The sequence below is a fragment of the Crocuta crocuta genome, unplaced genomic scaffold, assembly GCF_008692635.1.
Source record: "Crocuta crocuta isolate KB4526 unplaced genomic scaffold, BGI_CrCroc_1.0 scaffold37, whole genome shotgun sequence".
Classification (NCBI taxonomy): Eukaryota; Metazoa; Chordata; class Mammalia; order Carnivora; family Hyaenidae; genus Crocuta; species Crocuta crocuta.
Genome location: NW_027532040.1, coordinates 1,847,894 through 1,868,545, shown reverse-complemented (window position 1 = coordinate 1,868,545; position 20,652 = coordinate 1,847,894).

Below are 20,652 nucleotides of genomic sequence, written 5' to 3'. Positions count from 1 at the left end.
ATCACTTGAAAAAGTAAAAATAGAATTTGCAAAAAACCCACAAAAAGTGGCATACTGCATAATGGGTATGTTTGCTCTTCCTTGGGAACTAAAGGTTGAGCTCTGTTGCTGGCAAAGCTTAACAGTGACCCAGAATTAAATAATGAGGCCACATTTCAATATCATTTAAAATTTCAGGCTGGAAATTTTACCTCTATTCATAAGTTCCAGTTAACTGCCTATACCATAATAGTTGAATAAGAGCATAACCACTTGACTGTTACTCTTTCATTATTAATTAAAGATTAAGATTACTTATGATACATCACTTTGTATTCTCCAACAGTTCTGATGAAATCACCATTGTTTTTATGTAAGATATGTAAGACTGGTCCTTGGAAAACTTTCTAAGTGATTGACATGTGGTTCTCTGGAGATTTGCCCTCTAAAAATCTGATAATGAATCATGTCCATACAAGCACTTGCCTTATTTTTTACCCTTAAAAACTAACTAAATGTTTATCAATACTCACCATCCTTTTTTTTCTTCTCCTTTCTGCTTGCAGAAGGGAAATGCCAGGGGTTCTATAATGGTTTTCAAAGTATATATTAACACGTGAAATTCAAAAAGTTATGATTTCATTAACTTAGGTAACCATCTGGGAAATGGCAGCAAGATCTTCAGCTATTAGAATTGGTAGTTTGATTCCCATTTGTATTTTCAAAGCAAGCATCTAGATTTTTCATATTTTTTACATTAGCAGGTTGGAAGATATAAAGGTACTCTTCCAAGTGTCTCCACATATCAGTTTCATTCCCAAAGTGTTCAAAGGGCCAGTTCTAAGGCTTTCTCTCCAGACTGTTGAGAGACTGGCTTATTTTCAATCCAAGAATGCACAATGATAGGAGTTACATGAAACCTCCTTATCTAACATTCCTAATAATATACCACAAAGTAGTTAACTAAGATTTGTTGGCTTATTCCCCTGACAAGTCAACACAGCTAAAGCTCAAGTCACCAAAACAGCACCAGGCATTCGATTCAGAGCAAGACTCAACACTCCCAGGTGTAATGTATGACCAGACCATTCTACCATATTTAATACACTCATGATTAACCTCATTTGTGGCTGCCAATCTGGAAGTGGCAGGCAGGAGCCTGTGAAGGATCTTAAGTGAACTCTCAGCCACATTCCCTGTAAGTCTGCTCTCGTTTAGATAGCGGTGCAGATGGACATATCACAAAACATGCTCATGATATGAAAATGTGCCAAAAGGAACAAGCAAGTCCTAACTTTGGTTTAGAGTCAAAGGTAGGAATGTGGATATGACCCAGAGCAATGCAGCACTGAGTGCACTAAGTGGAAAGACATTTAATGATTCATCTAAAAAGTTGGCTTTCGGGAGGATTCTAAGGGTATTGGCCTTTGGCACACTTGAACAGGTTTCTTTTTCCCCTAACACTTTAGGTCCTGAGACAAAAAAGCATCTATCTGGAAGGAGGGCTAATAAGACAAGATGATAATTGTGCTGTTCCGTGGGCACTACCTTATTCTGTTCCCCTGAAATTAGAGAAACTGTTTCCTTGAACTACATAATCTCATCTCTTTATCCTATATCAAGGATAAGATATTGGAAAAAAAAAAAAAGATATTGCATTCTTTTGGAGTCAAGTAAAGTTCCTTTCAACAAGTCTTCCTGTTAGAACTTTCTCAAGTTCTAGCCCAGGGTTTCACTTCTAAAACTGAGTAAAGTTCCTTTGTATGTGAATGCTTTTTAATAAATTACCTCCCAATAAAACTATTTACTTTTTTTCTAAGCATCTTATCACCAGTGGAAACAAGGGATGACTTGAGAGTACCCCCACCAAAAATAGCAAATAACCCCTTCCAAGCCACCTCAAATAAGCATACAATCCGAAATAAAACTACTAGGTGGTTATTCATATACTACAAGAAAATTCCCCTGTTCCCTTTCCTGACAGCCAATCTAAGCCTGTCTTATAGGGAAGTTCTGGAACTATAATGCCCCCCCCTTTTTTTAAAAAATAGTTTATTGTCAAGTTGGATTCCATATAACACCCAGTGCTCATCCCCACAAGTGCCCTCCTCCATGCCCATCACCCCCTTACCCTTCCCCCCACCCCATCTGCCCTCAGTTTGTTCTGAGAGTCTCTCATGATTTGCCTCCCTCCCTCTCCCCCACTATTTTTCCCCTTCTTCTCCCCCATGGTCCTCTGTTAAGTTCCTCCTAATCCTCCTATACCTGCAAACATATGGTATTTGTCCTTCTCTGCCTAACTTATTTCGCTCAGCATAACACCCTTAAGGTCCATCCATGTTGCTACACATGGCCAGATTTCATTCTTTCTCATTGCCATGTAGTATTCCATTGTATAGATAAACCACGTCTTCTTGACCCATCCTTCCACTGATGGACACTTAGGCTTTTTCCATGTTTTGGCTATTGTTGAGAGTGCTGCTATGAACATTGGGGTACATGTGCCCCTCTGCATCAGCACTCCTCTATCCCTTGGGTAAATTCCTAGCAGTGCTATTGCTGGGTCATAGGGGAGTTCTATTGTTAATTTTTTGAGGAACCTCCACACTGTTTTCCAGAGGGGCTGTACCAGTTTACATTCCCACCAACAGTGTAGGAGGGTGCCCATTTCAGGACTCTAGATGCTGGCGAGGATGTGGAGAAATGGGCACTGTCCCCCCCTTTTTTAGATTTAAGTTTATTTATTTATTTAGAGAGAGGGGGTGGGGGAGGGGCAGAGAGAAAGGAAAAGAGAGAATCCCAAGCAGGCTCTGCACTGACAGTGCTGATGCAGAGCTTGAACTCAGGAACTGTGAGATCATGACCTGAGCTGAAATCAAGAGCCAGATGCTCATCCAACTGAGCCACCCATTCCCTTTCTTTTTCTTCTTTCTCTTACCTCTCCATCTCTGTATTTCTTAAAATATTCATTCCAAATAGAAAACTATAACCAATTTTCCTTCAAAGTCTCGGCTGTAAAGAGGTAGGCATTAGGCATTAGAAGAGAAAGAAAAATTTAATTTATTTGTTTAGCGGCCACATCCTTTAATATCTTCTTTTCTTCCTCTTTTATTCTTAGGATGTCATACAGTATGATACAATACAAAGGTGTGATACAGTATTTCCATTTCCATTGCAGTAAAATGTCACATAGTAACTTTGAAGAGTAGGTGGAATGAAGATCTGATTTACCTGAAAATAAAGTTGAAATCAAAAAGGAAGAAAATGGGGAAAATAAATCCAGTTTTTTCCTAAAAGTAAGCTTTATGACTTAATGAAACTCATGTATAGGTACACATTGTGTGTTTAAAAGTACCCATAATAAATGTGACAACTCTGAAAGTGATGGCCTTCCAAGACTTGAGCCTAGAGAAGTGGACAAGGCAACTAACTTGAGCCAATAGGTATAATGAAATAGAGGAATCAATAATAGTCTATCTGTCATCTTGGTTTCACATGGCAATGGACTCACTGAGCACAATGAAGATCTACTGAAAGGAAATGAAAACCTAGTAGACTTCTCAAGGCAAGTCAGTCTCCTGGGTGAAAAGTACCTGCTCCTACTTTGGTCTCTTTCTCCAAGCCTCCAACATTTTAAACCAAATGACCATTCACAAGACCAACAGGGCTTTCATCACAGGAAAGAAACAAGGTGCCACCTACCACGGGAGCCATAAGGCATCAGAATCACCTCATTTAGGTGAGTACTAAAAAAGGACCTGAAAAAAAGGGTATTCTAAGTCACCTTAATCCACAAAATAGCAACAACTGAAGCAGTCAGATCTGGACTTCAAAACATGTAGTACCCAAACCTTCTTTTTATCTGTAAACTTTGGTGCTTTTGTTGAGGATTGAATTCACTTGAAATTTGTGTGTCTCAGTTTAGGCTGTTGTAGCAAAATACTATAGAGCAGTAGGTGGTTTAAACAGTACATACTTATTTCTCACAGTTCTAGAAGCTGGGAAGTCCAAGATCAAGGTGCCAGCAGATTTTATATCTGGTGAGTCCCCTCTCCCTGGCTTGTAGATGGCTGCCTTCTTGCTGAATTCTAACATGATGGAGAGAGATCATTTCTCTCCTGTCTCTTCTTATAAATACTATTCATAAGAGCTCTACCTGAATTACCTACCATAACCCCACATCTGAATACCATCACGTTGAAGACTGGGGCTTCAACACTTGAATCTGGTGCTATTCAGTCCATAGCAGTGCGTGACTAATTAAAGAATTTTCCATACTTAGTTGGCAAGAAGGAAGGCCTTTAGAAAGGTCTCCAGTGGCCAGAATTGGTCTTTCATGATCGAAAATCAGTTCCCTCAAGAGAAAACCTAAATCCTGCTTTTGAAGCGAAGGGCTTAGATTTTACACTTCCCCTTGGTTCCTTCCCAAGATATCTCATCTCAGTTATTCTAATGAGCTGATGCTCTCATTCTGGCCTTCTTCTCCAACCATCAACATTTGAATCCAGTTACCCTTCACAAAACCAACAAAATCATAGGCACTTTACCCACAGTGGACACAAAGTCTTCTCAAACATGAGTCTTGTCTCTCCAGAACAAAGCAGAAAACAGAGATCTCAGTGTTTTTAATCTTTTGCTCCCATGCATTCAGTGAATTCTCAAGAAGTAATCCAATGAGTAGAGTTTCAAGCCACCAGCCAGACATAATGCTGATCAAAAACAACACCTATATTCCCTGGCAGACTAAAAAATTTCAACTACTAACACAATAGTTAACACATAAGAAATAATTTTCTAAAACACTAGAAGATACAAAGTGTAAGCAAGCTTAAGCACATTTTCCTTTAACCCTTTACCAGAAATAAATTTATTGAAAAAGTAGCCTCTACTGTTTATGTAGAGTCAGAGATAACTAAACTCCACCCATGAGAATTACCCTTAGTTGCAAAATCACTGTAGGGATTTGAGGAGCCAGACTAGTTTATTTTTGCATCTTCTAATGCCAGCAAACTAAACATGAACACTAAAGTGTGAAAGAAAATTCTTAAGCTGATTTCAAATCACAGGCATATGTTTGGATGGAAAAACATATTGAGGAACAAACACTTCAAAGGCAAATCCTTTAGAAATGGAATCACTGGCACCAGACCCACTGCCTGTTAAATTGTTTGACCAAAAAGACTGCTTCAAGAATCCTCCACTCTTTAGCCCTATAACCAAAGCTGGAATCTTTGGAAGCAGTCCTGAAACCATAACTTCACTTGTGACACAATCCCTTTTCCATAACCCTGGCCAAACAGTCTAAGGAACCAAGAATGAAGCAACTTCTAGCTCTTGACTTACCTCCCAAGCATAAAGGGCTTCTCAAAGGTGATTAATTGTGATACAAAGAGAATACAAAACTACTCCACAGATGTAACACTACTTCTGATAGTCATAATACTATCACTTTTAAGTTGTTATTTTCTTGTGGGCTCATTTCCAGCTCATCTTTCAGATTAGTGTATATGTGTATGTATATGTATGTGTGTGTGTGTGTATACATACACTCACATATGTTTAACAAAAGAGCTTCAATTTAGGACTTAAAGTCAATAACGGTTTTTAAACCACTTGATGAAAAGTTTGGGAGAATGTCTGTTTTGGATTTCTTTTCTCTTACAAATCAAGTATATATTTAATTTTCTGTGTTTACTGAATAAAAAGGGAAATAATAGAGGGTGAGAATCAATTCTCTTTTAAAAAAATATTTTTAGGATTTTTCATTTATCAAATCACAAATAGGCCATCCAGACAAAAAATCTTGGTTGGAGTATAAATTATACATGTGAACATAAATTTTACATAGAAAAGCCATTATATACATATATGCATATTTCTGGGTGTTTATGTTCCTCATAAGAAGACTGTAAGAAGGGACTATTCCCGTATCTCTTGGTGCCAGCAGCATTGAAATCATTTAGTAATAAATAAACAACTTTCAGAAGTTTTTCAGAACCAATCCATTTCCAAGTGTTTTATGTGTATTAAGTTCACCTTTTATTCAGTTATAAATTAGGAAACTTATACCCACATACCAGGAAAAGTTCTCTGTTATGCTAATTCGTTTCACTATTGTTTCCTGCACAAAGGCAAATGGCATTTTCTGTTTTATTCTCCACCAAATTGTGAGAGGCAGTTTTCTCCTTCTGAAGCTCACTTGCATATTCATTCATCTAGGCTGCTATGTTTTCTGCCCTGCTCTCTGGCAGGCCTCAGGCCTGAAGAATTTCAAGGCATCAAAAACTTTAGCAGAGACTGTGTAAGAGCCAAATAGCCTCACCCCTAGTGCTCAGAACTACAAATGCCTTTTACATTGCATGCTAAAAGAGAAAAACTCCTTCAAAAAAAGGCAACTATTTACATAAAGCACTGCAAAAGTTCCCACTACCACCATTATTCCCTTCCAAAAACTGTCTCTTGATACTCGCTTATTACTTAAAAAATACAATCCGCTGTCCTGGAATTGTCATTCGCTTCCCTGCTTAGATAACTCAGAAAGGGACATGATGACAGAAGCTCTTTTTGAACCCAGCTAGATTACATGGAGAGTTCGTTCTACTTTTGCCAAGAGAAATGAAAAGCAAAGGGGAACAGATGGTTACAGAAGACATTCCTGGACCAGGCTTGCTCTGATTCTCCATCCTCAAGACTGGACTACACTACAATGCAAAGTGATATAAACTCAACCCATTTTCATTTCAAGCCTAGATTATCACCCCTGGCTCAGCATCAGTTCCATGCCTCAGCAATTAGTTGTAAAACTGTAATTCTCTCTGACCTTTAGTTTTCAGGATTTTTGAAACTAAAAAGAAAGTCTCAAAAGAATGAAGATAAAGACCAAATGGAAAAAGAAATGAGTTGTCTGGCAGACATATTCTTCAGATTAACATTCATATCTTTTATTCTCATTTGGTAAACCTTAGAGAAGATCTCACATGCCCCCCTTTCCTTGCCCTGTTCCCTCCATCACCCTATCCAACCCCCAGGATGGAATGAAACTCAACCTTCTTTATATTTCTGTAACATTTTATTCAAGTAGTTATCATATCACTTAACATCATAATTGCATATATGTTTTGTTTCCCTACTGGATAGCAAGTTAGTTGAGATCAGAGAATAGGTTTTATTTACTTTTTTCTCTCCAGTGTGCCTTGAAATGAATGTTTGTTGAATTAAATCAAATTAAAGATAATAAAAAGTACTAGAAATAGTTGAATCCTTACTGTGTATATAGGATATTTATCATGAATAGTCTTTGAAGTTGAAAAGTGTCCATATATAAAGCCTGTAGCAAAAACTGTGAGAGAGTGGCAAATGAACCTGGGGTACAACAGATTAGGAATGGCACTTTTGGTTTTAAAGAAAGACATGGTATCATATTCAGAAGCCAAAATAAGCCTCCTATTATGCATATGAATGAGAACCTATTAAAACAGGATTGCATGGGGCCTATCTGAAGTAAAGAAGCACAACTATAAAGGAGTTTAAAGTAGTAGTTAAGAATGTGGGTTCTAAACCTAAAGGGTCTCCCAGTGGTCAATTTGGAGAATATTTGAGCAACTAAATAAATAATTACAGTGATAGATTATAACCCATAGAATTGGAACTCATGCATTACTCACTGATATAAATAATGACAACTCAGGGCACCTGGGTGGCTCAGTTGGTTAAGCATCAAGCTCTTGATTTCAGCTCAGGTCGAAACCATGATCTCATGGTTTGTGGGATCAAGCTGCATAGGATTCTGTGCTGAGAGCTCAAAGCCTGCTCAGGATTTTTTTTCTCTCTCTCTCCCTCCCTTTTTCTCTGCCCCTTCCCCAATTCACACACAGTCCCTCTCTCTCTCTCAAAGTAAATAAATAAACTTTAAAAAAATAAAATAATGACAGCTCTTCCTTGCAGTAGAATTCCTTCCTTGCAGTAGAATTCCTTCCTTGCAGTAACTGTGGAAGAAATAGTAGAAATAGTAAATCACCATACAGCAAACACTACTATTATAATTGTCTCAAGCAGGGCATGTGGGAGGCTTAGTTGGTTAAAAGCCCAACTTCAGCTCAGGTCATGATCTCACAGTTCGTGGGTTGAAGCCCCATGGTGGCCTCTCTGCTATCAGCACGGAGCCTGCTTCAGATCTTGTGTCTCCCTTTCACTCTCTGCCCTTTCCCCCACTCACACTCTCTCTAAAATAAATAATCATTAGGGGCGCCTGGGTGGCTTAGTCAGTTAAGCGTCCGACTTTCGCTTAGGTCATGATCTCGCGGTTCGTGAGTTCGAGCCCCGCGTCGGGCTCTGTGCTGACTGCCAGCTCAGAACCTGGAGCCTGTTTCAGTCTGTGACTCCCTCTTTCTCTGACCCTCCCCTGCTCACGCTGTCTCTCTCTCTCTCCTAGAAATAAATAAAACATTAAAAAAAATTTTTTTTAATAATCATTAAATACATAAACAAATAAATAAATAACTATCTCAAGCAAGTATAAATAATAGATGATAAAATTCAGGGCAAAAGTATGATGAGAAACAGGAAATTTTTTTTTCCAAAATGTCATATGACACCAAATGAATGAGACTTCTTTAACAAATAAAACTCTACCTGTCTCCAGTAAGTGGTCTTGAGGGACTGTATATATTTTATTCTTGTTCAGTATATTTTTGAACTACATTTTCAAATGTCAAAGGCAAAAATGGTGTACTTTTAGTAGAAAAACCTGGCAGACACCACCGTAACCAAATGATAGAAGTTAACATCACCAGTGTTGGAAAAATCTAAATTATGTGCCTCTGATATGATGTACTGAAGAGAATGCCACAACAGTTTTATGGTATTTTAGCCAAAAAATGCAAACCTAAATTTAAATATGAGGAAATATCTAACAAACCCAAATTGAAGGACATTTAATGAAATAATTGACCAATACTTTTTTTTTGNCCTTGCTTTTGGGGATGTGTCAAGTAAGAAGTTGCTGCGGTGGATGACCAATACTTTTAAAAAATCATGATCATGAAAGAAAAAGAGAAAAAGATGATGAACTTCCTAGATTGGAAGAGACCAAGGAGATGCCACAACTAAATTCTTCTGAGTTTGCCTATATTAGATTCCTCACATGGTATCATCTAATTTTTATTCTTCTAGGTCTGACCTATTCATTTAACATAATATCCTCCAGTTTCATCTGTGTTATTATAAATGGCAGGATTTCCTCCTTTCTCATGGCTTTCTCTACACCCTTGCCAATACTTGTAACCTCTCGTCTTTTTAAAAAGCCATTCTAACAAGCATGAGGTGATATTTCATTATGGCTTTGATTTGCATTTCCCTAATGATTAGTAATGTTGAGCACTTTTTCACATACCTGTTGACCATTTGTATTTCTTCCTTGGCAAAATGTCTGTTCAGTTCCTATGCCCAGTTTTTAATTGCATTATTTAGTATTTTGTTCTTGTGTTATATGAGTTCCATGTGGGTTTTTCTTTTTTTTTTAGGTATTAACCCTTTAAGAGGCAGTTTCCAAATATTTTCTCCCATTTAAAAGTTTACCTTTTACATTTTGTTGGTGGTTTCCTTTTGCTGTGCAAAAGCTCTTTAGTTTGATGTAGTCCCGTTTATCTATTTTTGCTTTTGTTGCCTATGCTTTTGGTGTCCTAACAAAGAAATCACTGACAAGCCCAATGTCGACAGACATTTCCCCTATGTTTTCTTTTAAGAGTTTTATGGTTTTAGGTCTTAAATTCATTTTGAGTTAACTTTTGTGTGTTGTGTAAAATAAGGATCCAATTTCATCCTTTTGCATGTGGATATCCATTTTTCCTAACAGCATTTATTGAAGACACTTTCCTTACACTTTTGTGTAGTCTTTGCACCCTTGTCTAGTATCAACTGACCATATACACATGGATTTACTTTTGGGCTCTCTATTCTTAATGACTTCATACTTGTACAAAAATGCAGCCTCTCTCCAAAAGATATTCAAAGTAGATGTGTTAAGACTCAAAATAACAGTTTCCAAAGGATTCCAAAATATTTTAATAGATGAGTTGTTGAAGCAAGTAGATAGCTTCCCAAGAAAAGCACTTTGAAAAAGCAACTATATTTTAGATATATAGATTCCTAATTAAGTTTTTAAAAAATCAGATTACATGGTAGACATATTTTACCCTTTTAGAACTAGCAAAACTAATAAGCCAAATGAAAAGCAATTTCTGCTTTTTTGTACTTGCAATATACAATTGCTGCTCTTTACTTGATTTGAAGATACATGCATAGAAACTACTTCTAAACCTTTTTAAGGCAAATGTTTCTATTTTGTGTTTAAACACATTTAAATTCAGGTTTTTTTGTTTTATTTTCATTTTGGGGGTTTTGTTTTTCTTTTGTTTTGCCTCCAAAAAGTGTGCAGTACCTCTTCAGCTCATTGGCAGGACTCAGATTTCACAAAACCTGAGCTGGAAATTACAGTCCTGAACTAAGACTCCAGTAACACAAGATTATAGGAAGTCTGGTATTATTTCAAGTCAGGATTTTCTTCCCTATCCAATTTCACCCAGAGTTGAGCATTAGTCAGTCTGCACCTTTCATATAGCAGAAAGGAGATTTGATTAATATGATTTCTTTGTAGAAAAATCTAAGAAGATTAGGGCACAATGATATAGGGAAAGCATGCCCCTTCTCAACATGACACTCTTCAGCACTATATATATAAGGGTCTGAAGATCCTTCTAGTCATTAGATTGTTCACACTAGCTGCATTTGAAAAAGGGAGAAAAAAATCTACCATCAAGGAAAACTTTCATTTTTTTCATATTTTAGTTTCCATCTCACCAACAGGTCAACAAATCTGGAGGTTGGTATCGATTTCACTCTATAGGCAGGAAAGAGCATCTTTCAAACAAGTATTTGCACATTGTTTCCCCCATCCTTCCCACCCCTCTTTTTGGGACTGTGTTTTGTGATGGTCTCCAGGGAAAAAATTAGAAACTTCTAAATGACTCCTGTACTCACTGAAGCACAATGCAAAATAAATCTACTTGGGGTGATTTCCGTTAACTATTTTCCATCTGTACATTTTGAAAATCTAATATTAACCAGGAGGCATGCTTTTCTGATATGAAGAAATGAATTCAAAGCTGGTTTAAAAAATGTATATATCAAATGTCATGTACCTCTTCTACTTTTACATTATATGTTTGTATGAAAAAAATACATACGTTAAGAAAAAAAGAATAAAATTAAAACACCTTTCCCTAGACCCTCTCAAATTTCAGAATATGGGTATTATATTCCCACTGCTTTGCTCAAATGTAGAGCATTTGAGAACATGATAGATGAGGGAGTAAATTACTTTCAATTCACCATTTCCAAGGTTGTTTTCTCCTTAGACTATCACATGTCAATTTGATGGATATGAATGTGAAGATTCAGTTACAATAGAAAGGGCTCCAGGGTCAGAATTCACTGTGCAGCCGTCTTTGTACATCTCAGCAGCCCAGCTAAGACACCTCAGTGCTCACAACTTAAAGAACCCCTACTGTACCAGTCAGGGGCCTCTTGATCCACGCTTCTCTTTAGAAATCTGACAACCCACACAGGCCACCTAAACAGATACCAAACACTACATTAGTTGTTGGGGGGAAGGGAGCAAAGCTGATAAGCCTGGTATTTAACAGCCATATGCTCAAATGCAATTTATATTTTATATGATGGCACAAACAGTTAACTCCTGACTTTGAAAACAAAGTAAGTTTTTACCTATCTTTACAATATTTACTGCAAACTATAACATAATATTCATATGACAAATAATTATCTTAAAAACTATCAGTTTTAATACATAAATCCTAGTATAGAAAAAACCTATAGCATAACTCATCATAGACAAATTAATGTAGTTATCTGAATATAAAGGAACCACTAAAACTCAGTATCTGTTCTCAGGCAAAACCCTAAGGTTTTATTCTTAACATTACAAAGAAAGATACATAAAACCAAGAGTTTACAGACCTCATAGAGAGATAATAATAAGTCAAGGATTCCATTACAGTCTATTCCTAGTAGGTTGAATCATATGAAATTATCACTTTTGAAGGTGGTCAAGAGTGGTCAAATATCAACAATTTAATGTTTCCATATAATACTTAACACTGTATATAATACAAATTAGATCTAGAACCTATCCAGTTCTCATTTCACCACCACCCTAGTTGAAGCCATCATCTTTCATCTGGAAAATTCTAATATCTTCCTAATGGACCCCTCCTTCCACTCTATTCTATAATTGATTCCCTCTTCTGCTGCCAGAGTCATCCTCTTTCTTAAACTTTTTTTTTAAGTTTAACATGCATAAAAGTGCACAAGTTGTGAATACACAATTAGATGAATTTTCACAAACTGAACACATCCATCTAACCAGTGCCCAGATCAAGAAATAGAATCTTCACATAAATGAGCTCATACAATGTGGCTTTTCTTGCATTTGGCTTTTTCACCTCAATAGTATGCTTGAGCTGGCATTTTCTTTCATGCTATTGTGGGTAACAACAACTTGTTCATTCTCCTTGCTATGTATCATTCCATTGTATAAATATATCACAACTTGCTTATTCCAGAGTGAAGCAGAGTGATCTCTTTTTTTAATCTGTATTTATTTATTGGGGAGGGAGAGAACATTAGGGGAAGGGGCAGAGAGTGAGGAAGAGAGAGAATCCCAAGCAGGCTCTATGCCCATCTCAGAGCCTGACACAAGGCTTGATCTCTCTACCATGAGATCATGTCCTGAGCCAAAGTCTGGAGTCAGAAGCTTAACCAATTGAGACACCCAAGCGCCCCAAGAGTGATCTTTTTCTTTTTAATTTTTTTAATGTTTATTCATTTTTGAGAGACAGAGTGTGAGTGGGGGAGGAGTAGAGAGAGAGAGAGGGAGACACAGAATCTGAAGCAGGCTCCAGGCTCTGAGCTCTCAGCACAGAGCCCAACGCGGGGCTCAAACTCACAGACCATGAGATCATGACCTGAGCCAAAGGCCCACACTTAACCGACTGAGCCACCTAGGCACCCCAAGAGTGATAAATGTAAATAAGACAGGTAATTTCCTTAATTAAAAGTTCGTTTGCTTCCCATTGCATCCCAAAGCCCTTACCATGATGCTAGCACACCTCTAACTTACTGTACCACCCCCAGCACCCTCTGGTACACCCTTGCTGTAGCCACACAGTCCTTATTCCTATTTCTTCTCTCCATTACATGCTAAGCTCTTTCCCAACACAAAGCCTACACATAGGCTAGTCACTTTCCAGAAAGTTCTCCCTGGACATTACTACTCTGAGGGGGGCTGGGGGGGAAGTTTAATATCTTGGTTACAGCCAAGCCTCAACTCATGAAATCATTCACTCAGTTTGATAGAAATAGCCTTCTAGCTGGTTATGTAGTACAGAGTTGTTGTTTGTTAATGGTTAACACTTTTTCACATTGAATCTGTTGCTTTGGAATTATGGTCAGTCAGTATGATAAAGGGCTCCAGAGGTAGAAATGTTGAAACCAAAGTCTTCTTACTGCAATCTTTGAATTCCTAACTAGACTTCTAAGGTGCCTTGCAACACACCTTGTATGAGTGTTCCCTGCAAGCCAAGTGGCACCAACTTCCCACAAAACTATAAACAAAGAGTTCCAAGAACAAAATCACTGCATCTGAAGAAAGGGAGGTTTTATATGGAAAGTGTTTACAGTGTTTTCTATAAAGGTACAAAAAGTTTCTATGGAGGAAGATGAAGCAAAATTTTTACTCAGCTTTTCAAAACTAAACCAGAATTTTCTATCAAGCACCTTGGTAAACCAGCAGATTTTTGTAATTTGCAAGTCCTGGACATTTCTAATTAAGAAAAAAAAAAAGTGGCGTGTTTAAAAAAAAAAAAAAAAACAGGGGCGCCTGGGTGGCTCAGTTGGTTAAGCGCCCGACTTCAGCTCAGGTCAGATCTCATGGTTCATGGGTTCGAGCCCCGCATCAGGCTCTGTGCTGACAGCTCAGAGCCTGGAGCCTGTTTCAGATTCTGTGTCTTCCTCTCTCTCTGCCCCTCCCCCACTCATGCTCTGTCTCTCTCTGTCTCAAAAAATAAATTATAAAAAATTTTTTTTAAAAAAAAGCAATGTATTTTTAAAGGGTAGTAGGGAAATTAAATGTGTTTGGTTGGGTTTAACTTCTTCATGAAAATAAGCTTCTTATTCTGGTAAGAAATGGGTCATGGCAATAAAAGTGTGCTGTAAATTCAACTTGACAAATGAGAAAATGAATTCCTGAGGGGAAGGCCTATTAAAGGAATATTTTAATTTAATCATGCAATGAATATTTTTGAGAAGCTTCTATATATGCAAGAAACTGCCTTACATATTTTAATGAGGTAAAACATAGTATTAGTTAATATAGTAGTAGTTTCTTCTATTACTCACTTCTCAGCTATAATATAAAAAGATCAAATATAAGGGGAAAAAATGTGAAACTCCTATATGAAGATGCCGGCTTCTAATATTCGCTTAAAAACTTCACAATTCAGTAATGTGTTACACCCACAACTTAAAGATATGTGCAGAGCATTAGACATTTCAATGAACAGAAAAACAGCCTTCTTCTTTGGCATAAAATGTGATATGATGCCACCTTATGGTTGAAAATTAAATATGATGATAAACAATCATTTTCAAATATACTTCCTAGATAGATCCCTGGGGAGGGAGGGGGAAAATGGTGAGTACTACTAAGTCTAGAAAATTCATAAATATAAATATACAGAACCAACTTAATCCTAGGAGTAAAGTATAAAACAGTTACTACAAAAGTGTACAAGATCTGGCACATAGATCTTGTGCCCATTCCAGGCATCTTCATAGCAAATGTCAGTTGGGTATTCCTAGGCTCAAATGGTTGTTCTTTACTTCCGGCTTTAAAAAACAACAAAAACATAAAGTAAAACCAAGTGGAAAGTGTTGTTATTAGCCTGATATAGTTTACTAGGTATCAGGTTGAATGACTGTGCCATTTTTGTCGATCAGAAATGGTCAAATATTGGCAACTTCATAGGGCTCCTTCCATAATAACTTTAAATGCTAATGCAAATTCTACAAACTCAACTAATAAACAAATATAACTGTAGTATTAGTCCAATATTATGTCAGTCACTCCTCACTACATGACTGGAGAAACCTGGCCTGGCTCTTCCCAGGGCTCTTCAACAATGGCACTTCTCTACTGATCTTCTATACTGATCTCTGCCCTGGGTCTCCTGAACTTTCATATCCTTGATACTGATCTACAATTCACTTCCAGTGAGCACTGCAGAAATTTCTCACTCAGTCTGCAATTACTCAAAGTTCCAACTTTAAAGTCGAGCATCATTATTGACCAAATTTTTGTAGTCCTCAGTTAATTCTGTTTCTATTTGCTATTGAACAAACTAAGGAATTTTGGGAAATGCAGATTTCCTTCAATGCTTATTTTATAAAATATCATGAAAATACCAAAATTTGCTCAATTTTCTCAACATTTGCTCCATATAAAGCCTCACTGGTTCCTGAGAAGAAAAAATCTCTTCCCACCTGAGAACTACCTGAAATATTTATTCAAATATTCAAAAGGTATTTCTCTTGTCACACTATCAAATATTCTTCCTTCCTCTTTCTCTAGCAATGACCTAATAATCAAAATGTCCAGTGCTCAACTATTGAATCCTTATCAGATATGTGGGTTATTCTACCTCAGCAATAGATTTTGGAAAAATACTACAGGAAAGTGATACAAACCCACTTGTAAACAAAGATCTATTTAAGGGGTACTCATACATATAAAATCACTGCAAAACTCAAGAAATCATATGTAAAATGTTAACATTAGGGGAAACTGGATGAAGATTATAAGGAAACTATTATCTTTGCAGCTTTTCTGTACATTTAAGTTATTCCCAAACAAAATGTTTATTTAAGGGGAAAAAAACAAAAACAAGGACACCTGGCTGGCTCAATCAGTAGAGCATGTGACTTTTGATCTCAGGGGTGTAAATTCAAGCCCCACGTCGTATATAGAAATTACTTTAAAAAATCTTTAGGGGTGTCTGGGTGGCTCAATAAAGTGATCATCCAACTTTTGGCTCACATCATGATCTTACGGTTTCAGGTTCCTGAGTTGGAACCCTGCTTCTTGCTTGCTGATGTCAGCACAGAGCCCAGATCCTCTGTCCCCCTTTCTCTCTACCTGTCCTCTGCTCATGTGTGCTCTCTCAAAATAAATGAAACAGGGCGCCTGGGTAGCTTAGTCAGTTAAGCGTCCGACTTTCGCTTAGGTCATGATCTCGCGGTTCGTGGGTTCGAGCCCCGCGTAAGGCTCTGTGCTGACTGCCAGCTCAGAGCCTGGAGCCTATTTCAGAGTCTGTGTCTCCCTCTCTCTCTGACCCTCCCCAGCTCACGCTGTCTCTCTCTCTCCTAGAAATAAATAAAAATAAAAATAAATAAATAAAACATTTGAATTTTAAAAAATAAAATATTTAAAACAAATAAAGGAACAAAAACAGCTCAGGAAATTGGAATCAAGTCATAGCTAATTTGTCTTCTATCCGATAGCTTTACAAGACTGAGCTCTCTTTTCCTCTTTTGCACATTTATTTATATATTCTACATAGACAAGTTCCATTACATCTGTAAGCAGATTGGAGCTGCAATCTTACTCCTGACAAGAAAGTCCAGCTTGGTGGCTCCTGGTTTGAAGTTCCCTGTTCCAATACCAATGTAGATAGAGACATGATTGCCCTGGGAGTTTAGGCAGGTCACTTCCCTCTCTGCACTTTGCTATGTTCTGTGCCTAAAAGGACAGATAATTCTTACCTCCCACCTCTACTAGAAAAGGAAAGCTGAAAGGTTAATCTGAACATATTTTTTAAGGAGGAAGAACATATTTTGAAATGCCAGCTTCATATACAATATAGGTTATTACTATCTGCTAGTTTTGTCAGCCTTAGATAGCAGGCTTCTGGAAGCAGATCCTGCTGTTTGAATCAGAATAGTTACTCTTGCATTCCTTCACAAATAATGTTGCAAATCCTTAACTCTACAGTTCTAGTCCCGAAATTTAGGATTCATTTATAGTAAGTAGCTTTTGTAACTACCTGTGAGTACCTCAATACCAACAATTCATTTTCTAAATATTTCATCTTCTAAATATTTGTTTCACTTCTAATAGAGCACAAGGATCCCAAAAATCTGCCTTTCTAACCCTGCTTACATCCTGAAAAAGGACTTGGGCCCAGATTCACATACTAACACATAGACATCTGTTCAAGGGCCGCCTTGAGCCCTCCCATTTGACTGCCATTTCACTCCTGGCTATCTCACTGTTTAACCTTTTGCCTCCTCCAGAGCAGTTAGTGGAAGCCACAGTATGAAGAATGGGGGTTCTTAGAAGCCGCTGAGATCAAAAGGGTCCACCCTGCATGAATAGCATTTCTTTCTTCTGAGGCAGGTTCTGCTATTGCTATGGAGGGTAGGGGGAAGGGGAGAGAAATGGGTTTTTTTGTTTTTGTTTTTGTGTTTTGCCTTTTCATTAATTCCAAGCTGACAACTTCAGAGTAGAAGTTTAGAAATTTCACAGCTAGAAGTAATGCATAACCTAATGGTTATGAATGATGTATACGGCCTTCCGTGTTTAGGAAAAAGACAGAACCTAAAGATTCTAACCCCATTCAGACTATCCATGAGGAAATCTGATTAATAAGTGTTAGCTGCCTGCCCTTCTCTTTCTTCTGACTGCAGATTTGCTTTTCTTAGAAAGTGATGGGTCTTTTCTCTCCTACTCACCCAGGCTAACTATCATTGAGCCTCAAGAACTGAGAAATTCCCTCTATGTCACCTTCTAGAGCCATTGCTAATCTTTTGCAACTCCAGGAAACAAGTCACTCCTGCTTTCAGAAAACACTCAGGGACCAGTACCATCTCCTCCCCAGGACCTCTAGTTTCAGAGAAGGCCTCCTACATTAGGTGCAAGAAAAAATCTCCCCCCACCCCTTCCTCAACTTGCCTACGGTGGGCTGTGCAGTCTCATCAAAAACATAATGAGGGGCGCCTGGGGGGCTTAGTCGGTTAAGCGTCCGACTTTCGCTTAGGTCATGATCTCGCGATTCGTGGGTTCAAGCCCCGCGTCGGGCTCTGTGCTGACTGCCAGCTCGGAGCCTGGAGCCTGTTTCAGAGTCTGTCACTCTCTCTCTCTGACCCTTCCCTGCTCACGCTGTCTCTCTCTCTCTCCTAGAAATAAATAAAACATTAAAAAAAAAAAAACAACATAATGATACTGCTGGGTCATAGAGATACAGGAATGTTGATGCACAGGGGCACATGTACCCCAATGTTCATGGCAGCACTCTCAACAATAGCCAAACCATGGAAAGAACCTAAGTGTCCATCAACTGATGAATGGATCAAGGAGATGTGGTTCATCTATACAATGGAATACTACATGGCAATGAGAAACAATGAAATCTGGCCATTTGTAGCAACATGGATGGACCTTGAGGGTGTTATGCTCAGTGAAATAAGTTAGGCAGAGAAGGACAAATACCGTATGTTCGCAAATATAGGTGGATTAGGAGGAAATTAATGGAGGATGATGCGGGAGAAGAAGGGGAAAAACAGTTGGGGAGAGGGAGGGAGGCAAACCATGAGAGACTCTTGAATGCTGAGAACAAACTGAGGGCTGATGGGGGTGGAGGAGAAGGGAAGGGGGGTGCTGGGCATCGAGGAGGGCACTTGTTGGGATGAACACTAGGTGTTATATGTAAACCAACTTGACAATAAAATATTTGAGAAAAATAAATTAGCTAAATTTAAAAAAAAACATAGTGAGGACCATCAGTGTATGGAAGACCTAAATGCAATCAGATTTGGGGGATCTGACTAAGTTCAAATGTAGGAAAATTTAGAGCTGTGCTGTCTAATATGGTAACCATCAGCCATATGCAGCTATTTAAATTTAAATCACTTTAAATTAAATAAAATTGAAAACTCTATTCCCCAGTCACACTAGCCATTAGTGGCTGTAGTGCTGGACAGCAAAATATGAAACATTTCCATCATGGCAGAAAGTTATATTGGACAGCACTGATATATATCATACAGCAAACTACATTTGGACTCTTCAAATCCTGCTATATTATCTTCAGTTCCTTTTAGTGAACATTCATTGAGGATTTACTTCATGTAAGATATTGGGCAAGGTACATGTTCATACACAGATGAATATGATGGTAACTGAGCATCAGGAGCTTATATTTGAGACTTAGAAATATACAAGTAAACAACTACCTATATTATAAGACAGAAATGTGTGCTGCAGCAGAAGAATAAGTAAATTGCTGTGCTTAGACAAGTAGAGAAGGATGAAGCCATTTCACACTGATCTTCAGCAGTCCCAGGGTTCCAAGATGACGAGCACTGTCCTGATTGAGAAGCTGCTCATTTCCATGCTACCTGCTCCATGTCAACAGCATTTGGAGGCATACCATCAAAATTGCTTTGAAAACTTATCCAAAATAAAATTTTTAGTGATAAAAGACATAAAAAACATAAGACACAACATGATGATGGAAAGAACCCAGGATTTGGAGTCAGAAGACTTGTTTGAGAGTTTGCCCTCTGCTTACAAGCAGTATGACCTTGGGTAAACCACTTAACTTCCCTGAGCCTCAGGATCCTTTCAACGTGGAGGAAATAACCTCTACCCCATCTGCTCCATAAGCTAATACTATAAGAGTAAACATGGTAACAAAACACCTTAGATACAGTAGAGTGTTATGTTATTATTATTATCCCTGAAAATTATATGAGACTTTGGAGGACATACATAACCCATTACTGGCAAGTAAATTTTGAACTGCATGTGGAAAGTTCAAAGCCCAAGTTCACTGTATCTTAATCTCAGAAGACAATCTGCCTAGTGCCAGCATGAAAGAAGCCATATCATTGAGGGTGAAATTACTTTGAATGATAAATAATTAAAAGTTTCCCAGCTAGGGCAAGTCAGCCAATGAATGGAAAAGTGAGATAGGTTTGTCTGCTATGGAGAATAGGATGGATCAGTGGGGTCATTGCATCAGGGTGCAAATGGAAGGAAAGGAGGCCTTGGAACGATCGCTAGATATGTGTTCTGTTGATTTTATGAGGAATTTTAATAAGAATTTCACACTTTGTAACCACAAGTTTTGAGTTGGTCCGTGAAAATGCTAAATGCTTCTGTAAATGTAAAATGACACCACTTTTACTTTCCTACAACTCCTGGCAATAGCATGGGATGATTCTTTTTCAGCAGAAAGTGTGACTAGATTGGGTTTTTTTTTCCAGATGTGTAGGGAATGGTTTTAATTACCTGGTGCCATGCCTTAATTTTTGAGCACCCCTTTGAACCTATTGGGTTTAGCAGTGCCAACAAGAGTGGAACATAGAGGGGGCCTTCTAGCCATCCAAGCTATGGTTTTGCCATGCTCACCATGTAGCTGGCACAGACTCACATAGAATAGAAATGCTTATACTGGGATGAAAACACTGAATAGCATAAATTTTCAACAAGGAGGTCTAAGTTTAAATAATAAACTACAAATGATGTATGCCACATGT